This window comes from Astatotilapia calliptera, chromosome 17, assembly GCF_900246225.1.
Source record: "Astatotilapia calliptera chromosome 17, fAstCal1.2, whole genome shotgun sequence".
Taxonomy (NCBI): Eukaryota; Metazoa; Chordata; class Actinopteri; order Cichliformes; family Cichlidae; genus Astatotilapia; species Astatotilapia calliptera.
This window is the reverse complement of record NC_039318.1, coordinates 31,939,946-31,954,374: the sequence shown is the minus strand read 5'-3', so window position 1 is coordinate 31,954,374 and position 14,429 is coordinate 31,939,946. Positions and strand designations below refer to the sequence as shown.

The following is a 14,429-nucleotide window of genomic DNA, read 5'->3' as shown; positions in this document are numbered from 1 at the left end:
TGAAGCTTGTCTCTTTGCCATTCAACTGTGTAGCCGTGGTTCTGGGAATGATAATCTCTTTGGCAGAGCTGGAGCTGTGGGATCCTCAGACACTACAGATCACTGTCATAAATGGGTTTCAGATTCATCCCCTAACAGGAAATCTGAATGCATGAGACGACTATTGAATCCCCCCCTCGCCTTTTTTTCTTTTTGGCCGTTGCTTTAGCTTGATGACATCTCAGTGGCCAAGAAGATAAAAAAAACAAAAAAACCACAACAACTCAGTAGCATGTACTTTTCTCCTAGTAGGAATCTAATTAAACCGTAGCTGCCTTTTACTATATGATCATATCTACTGCTGTGAAAAAAGAGAAGTTGTCTTCCATGCTCTATTCTTTCATCTCCTTCCAATCTGCTGTATAACAGGTAAACTGCTGTGAGCTGCACTTGCTTGTTTAAATTTATCCATCTCAGCTGAGCCTTTGATTTCAGCAACTCGTTTAATTCAAATATGTTTTTGAAGAAAAGCTATTTTTCTTTCTTTCTTTTTTTTAGAATTGGGGGTGGGCATCGGAGGCAGCTGCGGTGGTGGGGGAAAATAAGAGGAGGCACTGGAGGGCCAATTTAACCTGGAGTGTCTGTCGCTAGTCTACCAGCTCCTTCGCTTCAAGAGGCCCAGTTAGCTTGAACTGTCTGACTTCTGTCATTTCGATCTCTTTTTATTTTTCTGCTGTAATGTATACTTTAATTCCCGCCCACCTGCCGTCTGTGTGTAGCTACGGCGTCGGCAGAAGCAGCTGGAGGGGAGGTGCAGGTATCATTAAGCCTTTGAGAGGCACCAGCGGAACAGTGCAGAGTGCTATACGTGGCTCCTTGCAGCGCGTGTTGATATTTTTGGGCCCAGTGAATGCACAGCCTAGTTTATTTTCAATAGAAGCGATGGCTGGGTTTGGCCAGAGTGTCCCCTCCAGCTGCTTACTCGGGCTGTTGATATTGAGTCAAGCAAACACTCTCTCAGGGATGTCCTGTTGGGCACTCGGCCAGAGTTGCAAATGGAAGTCACATGTGGAGAATCCCAGAGGAAGGCGAAGAGGCCTTAATTCACACACATTACCAATAATAATCAACTGTGGCAGTACTGGTCTTACTGGAAGCAAAGCCTTTCATTAATCACTGATTTAAAAATGTTGTATTTCTTACAATAGCAGCAAACAAACAAAAGTCAACATATTTATTATGATTATTACTATGATTGCAACATTCGGGGACCCCTCCACCCCCATTGACTTCTCTTGTGTTTCTTTTTTCTTTTTCTTTTTTGGCTTTCAAACACATATGCAAATATATTTGGACACTGTCATTATCATCCACTTAATAGGCATTTCATGAGGGATTTTCTGAATGCACGGTGCAGGGCAAGTTGCCATGGATACCCCGGTGCTTAAGTACAGTATATTAAAATGGTGCTGCCTTCCAACCACTTATATAATCACCGGTCTGTAATGGTCTTTGCTCTGTGGCCATAAGCAACATATCATGTGATCAGCATTGACCAGGACTAGTAAGAGCCCTACCCCCTCATTATGCCTTATTTGGCTTATTCATTTCATTCTTTGTAGGCAGGACTTAGTGGAACAGGAATTATGCTTGTGGAACATTTATGTGACAACTTATGAAAGGACCTTGTGTGTGTGTGTGTGACATGAATTTATTTCTAAAAATGGGAAAATTAAAAGAGGACATTTTAAACCTTATATTGAAAAGTCAGGATTATTGACCTCATATTACACGTGTATATAAAAATAACATATTCATTTTTTTTTCAATACAAGTGTAACATATGTATAATATAAATAGAAACTTGAGTTAACCATAAAGTCATAAATGCAATTTAAGGGCTCATCACCATCCCTGCTTAATTTATTTCCTCTGTGACAGTAAAATGTGTTTATAAAAGCCTTTACAGTCTCCTGCAAGTTCAATCTTGGCTGAGCACTTTCAGTGTCAAGTTGGAAGAATGTGCTTTGAGTAAACCAAAGTATTAAGACAAGCAAATCTTTTTACCTCTCTATAAAAAAAGAGGTTTTCATATGTCAGAGGACTGACATATGAAAACCTTTATTTTTTAAATGCAAAGCTTTTTTAAATGCAAAGCTTTTCCTCTCCATAGTGGTGTAGAACTCAAAAGTTATTTATTTTTAAGCCAACGATTCCTGCAGTGGTAAGGCTGCCCTTGCTAGCGTGCTAGGTGATGAATAATGACGGGTGCTCTACCAATTGTTCCAGGTGGCGCTAAATTTCTGGGAAGTAAGACAACATAAATAGACTTACTGAAAGGTTTGAGAGAAATATACCTATATTACACTTGTAATCTCTGAGAAATCTTTGTGCTTGCCTTTTGTCCTATTTTTTTTTAATTTAAAAATTAGTGCATTATTTTGTAAATTCAATACATTTAGGCTAATACCTGTTAATAAAATTATAGCTGAAGATTGGCTCCTAGTAGCTGACCTTACAGCAGTGCATGTGCTTTTCAAGGCACACTTGACTTTGTCCCCAGTGCCAGTGTAGCTTTAATTAAAATAGTAGTGGTGTGTTTGTGTGCCTATAAACTATGGAAATTATAGCAGTGCTGGGAGATGGGAAGCATTTATTGCTATCATCAGTGTGGAGTTTGAGTGCGTTTCAGATGCACTGCTCCTCCACTGCTGCTGCTTTTGCCGAGGTTGGTAACCAGCTGCTGCCACCATCGCCCCTCCCCACTGTACCCACCACACATGTCTATCTATCCATCTCCCCCATTTTCTCCCTCTTTCCCCTCTCACTGTTCTGCTGCCACCACATCAAGACGCTGGTGGGCCTGTTTGTCTCTGTTGACCTTGGCAGCAGAAAGCACTGGAAGAAGAGACGTGGGGAACAAATACCTGAAGGGAGAAGGCACAGAATTGTCACAGAAGTGTAGAAACAGGCATAGCATTCCCCCTAGTGAGGCAAATGTTTCTAAGGCCAGGGGCCTCGTGTTTGTCTTTTCCAGTGGGGCACTCTGAGTAGTTTATTAAAGGGGCTGAAGGAGCTTTCTAGCCTGAAGCCCTTAGCGCTGAAAGAGAAATGGGAGAAATTACTGGCATAATGTGGATGCTTAGAGCAATTAACAGCAGTTGTTTAATGTTAGCCCCTTTTGACTCTCTCCGTCGCTGTCTCTTTTTTTTTTTCTCTCTTGCTTGCTTTTCCACTCTTGTCATCTCTCTTTCTCTCGCCTGCTTCAGCTCCCACGGTCTCTTTCAGCCTGTCATGATTGTTTGGTGTTTACCTTTCCTGGCTCAGAGCTCAGACAGTTGACACTAATGAAAATGCTACCTTTTTTTTTTTTGGTCTGTGTTTGTCTCTTAATAATGATATCATACAGCTAAAATATGCTCCAACAGAGCCGGGGAGATAATGTGCTATTCAGAGGCTGTTAAATTATACCAGTGCGCCGCTCTGAGCTGTGAGTTCAAGTGGTCTTTACCCCGCGTTGGGGGCTACATCTTTACCTAAATAAATCTGTCATAGTTGCCCCGGGTGCCGCTCTTTAAAACAGAAGATTCTTGCACTCCCTATAACCTCTTGCGGCTGCCTGTATGCTCGCACATGTGTGTGTCCGTTAGTGTGAATTTAATTTTAAAGTTGCATCTGTGCCAGATTTAGATGTGTATTTGTGTTTGATTATGTGGCACAAACTTACATAGGCAAAGGAATAAATAAAAGTCCTCTCTTGTATTAAATCTCTCTGGCCCATGTGGCACTGCAAGCTGGTGGCAGATGGACTAGCTTTCGGCATCTGTTGTGTGCAGACTGGGGGCTTTGTACTCCTCTCTCCTGGGGAAGACCGAGCCTTTCTTCTTGCCAGTAGATTCCTGTCTGTTGGAGCGACTAAGAAAAACATCTGTGGCATGCAAGGGAGAGGGAGGGAGAAAAAGGGGAGAGAAAGAGGAGGAAAGAAATTGACAAAAAGATTGGCAAACACCATTAGCCCTAAATGTTCCGTCTCATTGCCTGTTGTGCGTTGTTTACAATGGGGGAAACACGTCAATACATCACACGCAGCACATCTGATCCCAGCCGAGACTCGTTCAGCTCGTTTCAGCTTTTGTCAGCGTCTTTAGCCGGCGATAGGGATTGGCAGCTTTTGCACTTCTAGTAATAGATACTGACCTAATTCATTAGGCTTCAAATATGTGAATGTAACATTTGTACAAGCACATTTTCTCCTTTTATCAAGTAGTAAACCAAGCCTTTAAACATTCTGGCTGAGGGAGAAAAGCTGTGAAATGTTTGTCAGCTTGTGTGTTAATTTTTTTTCTTTTTTCTCTCTGTATATCTTTTTATATTTCTTCCTTCCCTTCCCATAACTGTTTTGTTTGGCCAATCATTTACATTTAAAAATACCTTTTGTTAAGGTATTTATAACAGTTTTAATGATCATCTTAGAAAAATAGTAAGCAAGCATTCGGCATGTGGCGGTCTCGCCAGTTTTCAACCTTTTGTCGTCTCCCTCCCCTCTCAGATTCCTCCAGTACCCCCCCCCCCCCCCCCCCCCCCCATTTCTTTGCCAACTCTCGCCACCCTCCGCCCCCTCCTCTCTGCTCCCCACGACCAGCCCCCCTACCCCGCCGATCAAGCCACTGGTTTTTGTGTACTATTGGTCCTCAGGCGTCAAAACAATCCAGCGGGGCTGCCTGACTTGTTTTAATTAGGCAGCACTGAAACGGCAACTGTCTCTCAGACGTGACCAGGCAGAGGTGCTCTCCCCTCGCACTACTGTAAATACCGCTGTAAATACTTCTCTGGTGATGTCTTTGACAGTAAGCGTCAGCTAGTTACTCTACTTTTTTTTCTTCCTTTTTTGCCTCCACTTTCCTGCCGTCTGTTTTCCGCTACTGGCATTTTCCCCTTCTCTTCATTTTTGATGCACCGTAATGCTCTCAGGTTTCTGAGAATACTTCTTCAAATGCTTCTTACCAGGGAGAGTGGATTTCTCAGTCATTGTTTAAAAGGTAGGTCATTTTATCTGCCTCTTTTGGACTATGTAGGACTTAGTTTTGTGTTAACGTAGCAGTGCTTCGTGATGTCGTGTAACTTGGAAATACACGGCTGTGATATGGCTTAATTGTTTTTAAGTGCCCCGTGCACGGTATGGAGGCTACCGACTGCCGCTGAGCCCTTCACTAATCCCATTCAGACTCTTTGAATCCACACACACACACACACACTTTGACATGCACACAATCGGAGCTGAAAGGAAAAGCACTAGTATAAAGCCAGACACACATACCTTTGCGGCGAGTGCACCTCTCTCTTCTCGTACTTCTGTCCCCCTCTTGTCTCAGCAATGCCGACTACACAGAGCAAAGGAGAGAGCAGGTCCGGCAGGTTGTGCGCAAGAGCGATAGTGTGTGTGCACTTGCACGAGGGAGAGAGAAAGAGAGAGACAGAGAGCGTGTGCTCAGAGAAGCAGATGTGCGATTAGAGCGAGAGCAGCGCGAGCCTCCCTGGTAAGCATGCAGGCGAGATGCAAGGGGAGAGCCGGCGAACATCCTGTGACGAGTCACAGCAGTCCCCGTGTGAAGATCCCCACACACTCTCACATACACACACTCTCTCAGTCATACACAGGACCCACCCACACGCAGAGTACCTGCACACACACACACACACACTTAGACATTTGCACACGGATGCACATGCTTTATTGCTACTTTTTGGAAGTAGCTGAGATAAATAAAAAAACTTATCTCAGATTTATTTTCTAAAAATGCATCAAAAGCAGAGCTTTACCTAGTAATTGCGGTATTGCTCATTTCCACTAAACCGGTGAATGAAATGATTAAGTGGTGTTTTCCTGTAATTGCAAAATTTCATTATCTTCAGACTTAAAAAAATGATGGTCTAATTATATCCAGTGCGGAGAGAGAAAGAAGCCACCGTCTCTCTGTCATAAATTTCCATTTTGTACACTACACCCCCTCACCCACACCCCCACCTCCCTCCTTCCACACACACACATGCGCGCACACACGCATACACACGCCCTCCGCTGTCCCTCTCCCATTCTTTTCCTTCTCTCCCCCAACTCAAGCCTCCTCTTTCGGGCCTGCATGTCCGACCTGCACAAGGGCCCCCCGATCGGTAATTGCCCCGGTGACAACTGGAAATGATAGAATAATTGTCAGGAGAGGCGTCTGGGCTTTCTCTTTTTTTCCCCCTCTTTTTTTCTTTTTTTTTTTAATGGGGCGAGTGTGATTTAAGTATGCATGAATGGTACAGTGGTGGTGAGGTGGCAAGAGAGCGAGAGGAGAGGAAAGGAGAAGGGGGGAACTGGGGCGGGGGCTGTGTGGCGGGTGGCGAGAAGTGTAGGGGGGGTTGGTGGTGGGGGGTGGCTTGTTTATGATGCCATCCCCCATAAACACGGCTAAAGTGATGACACAGATAGTGTTGCCTCTTCACACGGTGACACCAGTCGACTTGGGGCCGTTGCAGCTAGACACCCTCGGCGGTGGCAGAGCCAAGTACTCTGTTCCTCGGTCAAGCTCTCTGGCACTTCTCACCTTCAGGTAAAAAAAAGAAGAAGAAAAAAGTCAGGCAGACTGTCCATCCATCTATTTATCCATCAACCCATCCATCATTCATCCAGCCATCAATCCTCTGTCACCCATAGTCGACTTCAGGCTCTTGGCTGTGTTTAATGGTTGTATTTTATTGCCGGGCTGTGTCTCCTGCCTTCCCCGTTGGTCGTCCCACTGTGTAACCGTTCAGCCTTGGTCTGCGGGCTCTGTTAATCTGCTGCTTAATTAGTGTTGATGAATGGCTCAGTGTGTATGGCTGTGTGTGTGTGTGTGTCTATGTGCATGCGTACAAGTGAGCACGTGTGTGCTGGTTTTGGCTTTGTGTGTGTGTGTGTGTGTGTGTGTGTGTTTGAATGAATTCGTGTGTGTGTGTGTGTGTGTGTGTGTGTGTGTGTGTGTGTGTGTGTGCATGAACTTGCTGTGGTATTTTCTGCTCTTGTACTATTTGGATAGTGTGTGTGTGTGAGTATGTGTGTTTTTCAGATGTTGCTACTCGCTTGCTAAGCTAATCATTGATCATTAAAATCAAGAGGACAGTGATGCACCACTATGATTAAGCCGAATAAAAGGGCACAGCCACTCAATAACCTTTCATAAGCTAATAACAATCAAATATTAATCAGCTGCAGATATGTGTTCTGAGAGGGCAAAGCTGTTACTTGAAGTTTGACTTATTTGTTTTTCTCCCATCTCTTTGCGTGTGGAGGGGGAAAAAATCCCAAACTCTTTGGAGCAGACGTTTAGTTTGAAGAGGAGAGAGGTCACAAGACTGATAATTGGTGAAGCACTAATTATCTTTATCAAAGGCGAGTGGGATCATTTGTTTACTTAAATATTGATGAGGGTGAGCAAGGCATGGTATTGGGCTATTGTGGGCATATTATTAACATTTTATAGGGCTTTGTGCAGGAATGTGAAAGGGACTCCTCTTCATAATTTAATACCCTAATGCATAATGAGCTATGTGATTAGTTCACATGGAGAATTGGCCAAACTCCATTTTGAAGGCAGATAATTTACATTGTTCTCTAGAGTCTGGCATATAATAGGTTCTTTAGCGCAATAAAATTAAATGCTACACATTTTATATTTCAGCTTACAAATCCCCCTGGCAGTATTCAGTTTTAAGTCTTCTTTTTCTGTTTTCTTCTATTCCTCCCCAAAAAAGAAATAAAAAGTGGGGAAGTGAAATTTAAAATTGTTAGACTAAAACACATGTTTACCTACATGTTTTATTTAGAATGCACACTCACCAATTAACACTGTTCATTAGCAGAGCTGCGTTATTTGTTTTGAAAGTTTAACCAATCACTTTGTTATGCTAATTGTGATGTAATTTAATTTGAGTTCCCGTAATGATGATGCCGCTATTATCCACATAAATGATGCAGTTAAGCAGCACGGCCTCATTTGCATGTGCTTGAAGGGAGAGAGGCTGAAAGGAGCCGGCTCCCGTATCACTCCGCTTTAATTTTCCACCTCTGTTCACTGCTGCCCTTTGGGTCTTCCTGGCCTGTCACCGGCTATTGATGATCAGCACTTTTATCTGATTATTATTTTTTATTTTATTATTTTTTTTAATGACAAAGTGGCCTTTTATTTGCCTGCTAACAGATTTCTATGACTACAATCTGGGGAGATTAAGCGATCGAAATACGAGGCGTTTACAAAATGCGGATGAAAATTTCCCTGCTGATTGTATTAAACATTAAGGTAACAGTTGATTTGCGTGCGCACACCTGCATGGATGCCTTACTTTTCATTTTCAGTGTCTCTGTTTTGGCTGTTGGGGGGGGGGGGGGGGGGGTGAAGGCGGGGGGGGGGGGGGTGGCTTCTTGAATTTAACATTTCCACATCAAAGTGGTTCTTTGTTGGTGCTCTGGCTTAATTTTTAATCTGTTGATTCCATCAGGATTTTTTTAGATTGGACATTATTGTGATGTGATTTGGACACTCAGGTATGTTTTATTTTAAAGCAGAGGTGCAGTCAAGCAGTCTATGCATACACACACTCAGCGGTCTCTGTATATATATATTTTTTCTTTTTTTTCATCCTAAGAGGAGCGGGATCGTTTCTTCTTTTTCTTCCGAGTCCCCAACCTTTCTGTGCAGAAAGTCCAACTAAGCCAAAGTTAAGGACATCTCATTATCTGTTTTGTCGTTGGCTAGACTTTAGTAATTTTCCTCAGAAGAGATGATTTTTTTCCCCCCCTCCTTACCAAACCCACCTTTTTATGCTTCTAATTGGTTACATAAATCTTGTCTGGTATGAATGAGGAATGTTGCGGTGTTGTCAACTGCAATCTTCACCCTTATTTACCAATTCATTAAGATCTATCGATGCAGGACTGCTGAGAGGGAATGACAACATAAATCAGAGCTCGAGACATAATGGCCCTAATCAACCAGAAATAACTGGAAACGTCACAATGAGCTATGTCTCTGTAGCTGTGTCAGACGCGGCTGGCTCCCCTGCGCCTGTCCGCTGGATCTGTGGAGAGGAGCGGAGAGTCAGACCCATCCAACTGTCATTAGCTCCTCTGATTTTTCTCAGCAAGAACACCAGAGCAACGTGAAGAATTTTGTCCATTTACTTCTTTTTTTTCTTATCCAGTCCTTGCAATGTGTCAAAGCAGCTCAGTTTTGATCACTTACAGTATTTTCTGAGTGAAACACTTCCAGATACGATGTCTATAAATACAGTTAGGTCTGGAGTGCCTTGTATTCGCCGCGCACCTCCTCTCCTCGTGATAAAGATTATTGCACGAGACAATGAGGCCTCCCCTCTTTATAGGTCAATTAGCCCTGATTAGGTGGGCTGAGTTAATTAATGAAATTGGCAAATATGCAAATGAGAGCCGACTGATCGGGCTTTCGTCACTGTCTCGCTCGCCCACAGCGGCAGGGCTGTCTACAGCTTCAACAGAACGAGGTGCCTGATAGGTAACATGTAAATGATATGGGTCGAGCCTAAATGCAGGAGAGGACTAGTCTCTCTCCTCCTCTTTTTCCATCAGGGGACAAGCCGTGCTGCACTAATATTTCAAAGACGTGTGCATTTATTACTATACCACATAAATCTATTAATAGTAAAATATTTTGTTTATAATTTTTTTTCTTGATTTTTAATGAGATACTAGTGGATTTTATTTTATTAATACCAATGCTTGCCTTTCATATCCATTTATATTAGTAACTGGATAGCTGGTGTACAATGAATATTTTGCTATTATTATATTTCAGAGCTGGTTGCATTCACATAACACTAATTTGTATTAACGCAGTATCATTCCCACTATTCCTGAGTGCCTCTTGCATTTGAATCTAAAGAGACATTGTGCAGATTGTACAATTGAACATGCACTTTACACTCTTTCCTATGGTCCTCTTTGTCATTTTATTCACCCCCTTTCTTTCTTTCTTTCTTTCCACTTTCTGTTCTCCACTCTGACACACTCTCACACATCCATTCAGGGACACTTACATACTGTGGCAAATAGTCTGTCTTTTATCTTATTCTTTCTCATCTCTTTATTGTAAATAGAAGAGAATTAAGTTCTGAACATTCTTGACTGAATGTCTCCTATCACAGAACTACAATTTATTGTCAGCTCAAATGAAGAATTGAAATATGACTGAGGTTTTTCTCAGTGTAGGGGCTCATTGGACAGGAGATAACCACATTTGATTCCGTTGCTTTGAATAATGTTAATCCGGAAAAAAGCAAAGTCCATTATTCATATTCATCTCTTTTCATTTGGCCCCACTCCTGATTTTGTAAATATGATTTCTTCAGCTACCACCCCCACACCCCTTTTTTTTTCCAAAGCAATCTTTATTCACCAGTGAAGCACTTTTGAAATTCCTCTATCTGAGAGCAGAAACCATTACCATACACAGGTTTATAAGAAGTAGTCATTAATGCTCTTTTATGGTGGCCTTTTAGTGCCAAAAGGGAAGCTTTTAATTCTAAGGCACGGCAGCCTGGCTCTCCTTACTTAATCCGGAGGACTGGGTTGTGTCGAATGTAGCTTTCCAAGTGGTCGTTTTTCCATCTCAAACTCCAAACTCGCTACAAGAAGCTGTAGGTTGTAATGAATTGCTTGTGATGTCCCCCCTCGTGCTGTGACAGCTCACTGGCAGGGAAAAAAAACAACAATTCACACTGAGGTACAAACAGATATATGATCACAATCAAAGATTGTTTGAAGGCATAAAATTTGTAGATTAAGTTATTAAACTTTTTGCCAGTCATTATTTAAAATTCAGTGATTTTTTTAGCATTGTTTTTTTCAGTCAAGCACATACGTGGCATTTTGATTTATTAAGCAATCTGAAGTATTGAATATGTGAGCTCTTGCCCTTGCCTAGTTACTTCTTTATTTTGTATGCATAGTAACTTATGGCAATGATGAATTAATTTCACTCAAGCACAGAATCTGTGATTATTTTAAATGGTAACCATATCTAGACTTGATCAGAGAGCTGTGAGGAGTCAGCAGACTGTGAAATGTAATTTCTATTATTATTAGATATATATTTTTTTTCATTCTGAACTCACACACCAAAAGAATTCCATCCAACCACCTGAAATGTGAACCGATAATGAACGGACGTCTGGGATCACAGATTTACCGGTCACTTTTTTTTCCTCCGCCCTTTCTTTTGTGTCATCCTAATGAAAATATTTTTTGCAACTCATGCATGTAGAATGTGAAAATGGATCTGTGTTTTAGATAGACACAGTGGAGAACATCCTCATGCTGAGAATGGATAGCCCAGGGACTCTGAACAAAAATTCCTCAGTGTTCCCCAGACTGTGTTGGAGCATTGGAGACAGCTGTGTATTCCCACTAGATGGATTGCCAGTGTCATAGTGTGTGTTTACTGCACATGATAGAGCGGGAGACAGGCCAGGTAATGAGGCTACATTAAGGGCTTTTAGAGCTCGCAAACAAAGATGGAGGGCTGCTTCTTTCCCCTTTAATGATAGGTGTGTGTTTTGTCGTGTATGTGCAGAACTGGGAGTGTGTGTGTGTGCGACTAAGGCAATGAAAGGCTCAATTTTCCTTACACCTTTGTTGTGTCACTTCTCCAAAGAAATCGGAGAATTTCTCCAGATTTCTGGGCCAAACGCCCCGTCAGGACACTTTCTCAGATTCCTGACGATGCAAGATTCAACAGTAAATATTTGCTATAACTGAAGAGGAAGCAAGCAATCGAGTGATTGTAGAGTTGCACACGAAATGAGACAAAAGCTGGAGTTGCTCTGAAGCTTTGCAAAATGAAGTGTCTTTTCTTTCTGTTGAACCTCTATCCTAATAGAAATGTTGGTGCCTTCAGCGACAGTAAATTTAGAGTGCTCAAAGCTATCTTCATCTCTTATAACCCAAACGCCGAGTATCACTGTCATCTTCCTTCCCAAAGCTATACGTCTGCAGAATTACCAGCATATTACCAGGTAATAACAGGCTTCCTCTTTGCTTCCGATCATGATAATAAGTGGTCTAGGTTCTCCCTCATTGGAAGATTATGGCTTGAGGAAATGGCATCAAATAGCGGGTGTGTTGAAATGCAGGACACCAATTTATGGATGTCAAACACACGTGCAGGCAAGCCGGCAGCCGGCAAGCCTCACTCATGCAGCAATAAAGCAGCCACATTGGAACGACGGCCTTGGCGGATATTGTAGCTGGAGGTGGCGTGGTTCCTTCCAACCCAGTTGGTTCAGGACAGGCTGAGCTGGGGTCAGGGCTGGTACCCCTCAGGGAGAGGGCACCGTGGTGGGCTCATGCACATATACAGACGCAGTCTTACATGCATGCTTCATACAGTCACGCCCCCAGGTGCAGAGCATTGTCACTCTCGAGTATTGTGCATGTGTTTGTGCGCACACACGCGTGTATGTGTGTGTGTGTGTCTATCTGTGACAGTTCCATCACCCCCACAGTCAGATCCACAGCTTGGTTGCCCGCTCGTCATTGCAGCCTGGCTGTGTTTCTAATTGACATTCTAATTGGCAGATTTGAATGCCGCCTTTAGATGGCTAATTAATTTATCTCACTGCTGTCATTAAGGTTAAAGCACCATCTGATCTCTGCGAATATACTTTGCATATATCTGCATTATCATTATGTTGCAGATTTTATTTTGGAGGAGGTGAGGAAGATTATAGCGTTGAGATTAAGCTGGCCATCTTATTATTTATGTATTCAGATTCAGATTTTTCTAACAGTTTTTTTTAACCCTTTTTTCTTTATTTGACTTTAACTTTTTATAAATAGTAATCTGATGTGAGCTCAGATTTTTCTTTTAAAAAAAGAGTAAAATCACATTGATTTGTTAATATCAAAGTAGCAATTTTCCTTGGATTTCCACCATAGTTTGCGTTGCATTCAGATGTTATTAAAAATCCTCATTTCCTCGTCTCTTATATCTTCAGGTTTTCCGAACATCCGTCGCCGGTCCAAGAAAGAAAGCAGGAAAAAAAAAAAAGAGAGATCCAAGCTCCATTAGAATGTTCATAAAATCATAGTAAAGGCAATCAGACAGTCTTTCTCTGAATATTTTAAACATTGGGCATGTAAAATTTATGCCTAATTTGAATACTTATTAGCCGGCTGATCTCGGCTGCAGCCTTGAGTTTCTTATGCTGAGATTCATCACCGGATTGGATGTCACATTGTGCCAGTCTCTCTCTCTCTCTCTCTCTCTACCTCCCCCCTGAAAACATCACCACCTTCCTCCCTCTCTCCATCCCACACCCTCTCTTCCTCTCGCACTCCTTCACTTTCATTCTTCTCCTCTGCCTTTCTTCGTCATCCCCCACCCTTTCTGTCTATCTCTGCCTTCTTTTACTGCGTCTCTCTCCATCAGTAGTGAGCGCTGCGGTGTTAAACAGGGGCCTGTTTGTTCACAAGCACGCCTTGTCCTGGCCTCTTCCCTATTTACTTGTGTCCCGGGCAGCTGTCGCCCTGCTCTGTGTAATAGCTCAGCCCTGTTTGTTCTCCCTGCCTAGATCCTGTTTATCCTGGCTGTGGACATCCTTTAAGGCCTGTCCTGTATCTGCCCCTCGTCAAACACTCACACATGCACACACACACACACAAACACAGTGAAGGGACGTGTACACACTTCTATTAAAATGGTATTTACAGGCCAAAGAATACACACGGTACCCATGTGGGCTGGGCACAAATGCACACAAAAAAAGCGCATTCACACACAATCATTATCATTGTTTGTCCCTCTCTGGTTGCATATATATGGATTCAGTCGTGGTGGTGGTGGTGGAGAAAAAGAAGCTGTAAAAATATTTGTTTTAAAATGTAAAAAGTAGTAATAGGACTGGAAATATTGACAGCTTTTTAAAGCAAGGTTCCTCCATAAGAGAGTCACTATATTATTTTTTTTATTAAAAAGGGGTATATTTTTAAAAATTAATTGTCTCACATTATTTTTTTCCCCATTTTAATTTTCAGCATTTCAGAATTTCTTTCTCCTGCACACAATTTGTGATTGCGGAGTGCCTAAGTTGTCTTTTATTTATTGTGAGAACTGATGTTGGCGCTGCTCTTCTCTGCCCCAGCGAAGGTACAGAGCATTAAATGCAGAGGATAATGATAAAACATTTATTACTGGAAAGAGAGGAGGTAATATGCATAATTTATGCTGTTTTTAGCACAATCATTAGTGATATTCATGATAGAATCCTTTCTTCATCCCTTTTTTCTTCTTCTCAATTTTTACCCAAGTTTTTCCATATCTAATAGATGCTGACAGAATTAATTCAATTTCCTATATTTATTTACACTTTTTAAAATGTGGTTTTGACTTGTAAAT

At 42.1% G+C, this 14,429-nt stretch overlaps 1 protein-coding gene across 7 annotated transcripts in view; it reads left to right on the top strand.

Annotated features, from left to right (window-relative positions):
• foxp2 (forkhead box P2) overlaps positions 1-14,429 on the top strand; it is a 102,107-nt gene that overhangs the window by 29,261 nt on the left and 58,417 nt on the right. The window contains exon 1 of one of the 7 annotated variants that reach the window (XM_026147618.1): positions 4,610-5,018. The exons of 5 other annotated variants lie outside the window; for them this stretch is intronic. The gene's annotated coding sequence lies outside the window, so the exon portion shown is untranslated. Of the gene's footprint in view, positions 1-4,609; positions 5,019-6,515; positions 6,576-14,429 lie in introns of those variants that run through there. One more of the 7 variants, XM_026147619.1, reaches the window with a different exon arrangement.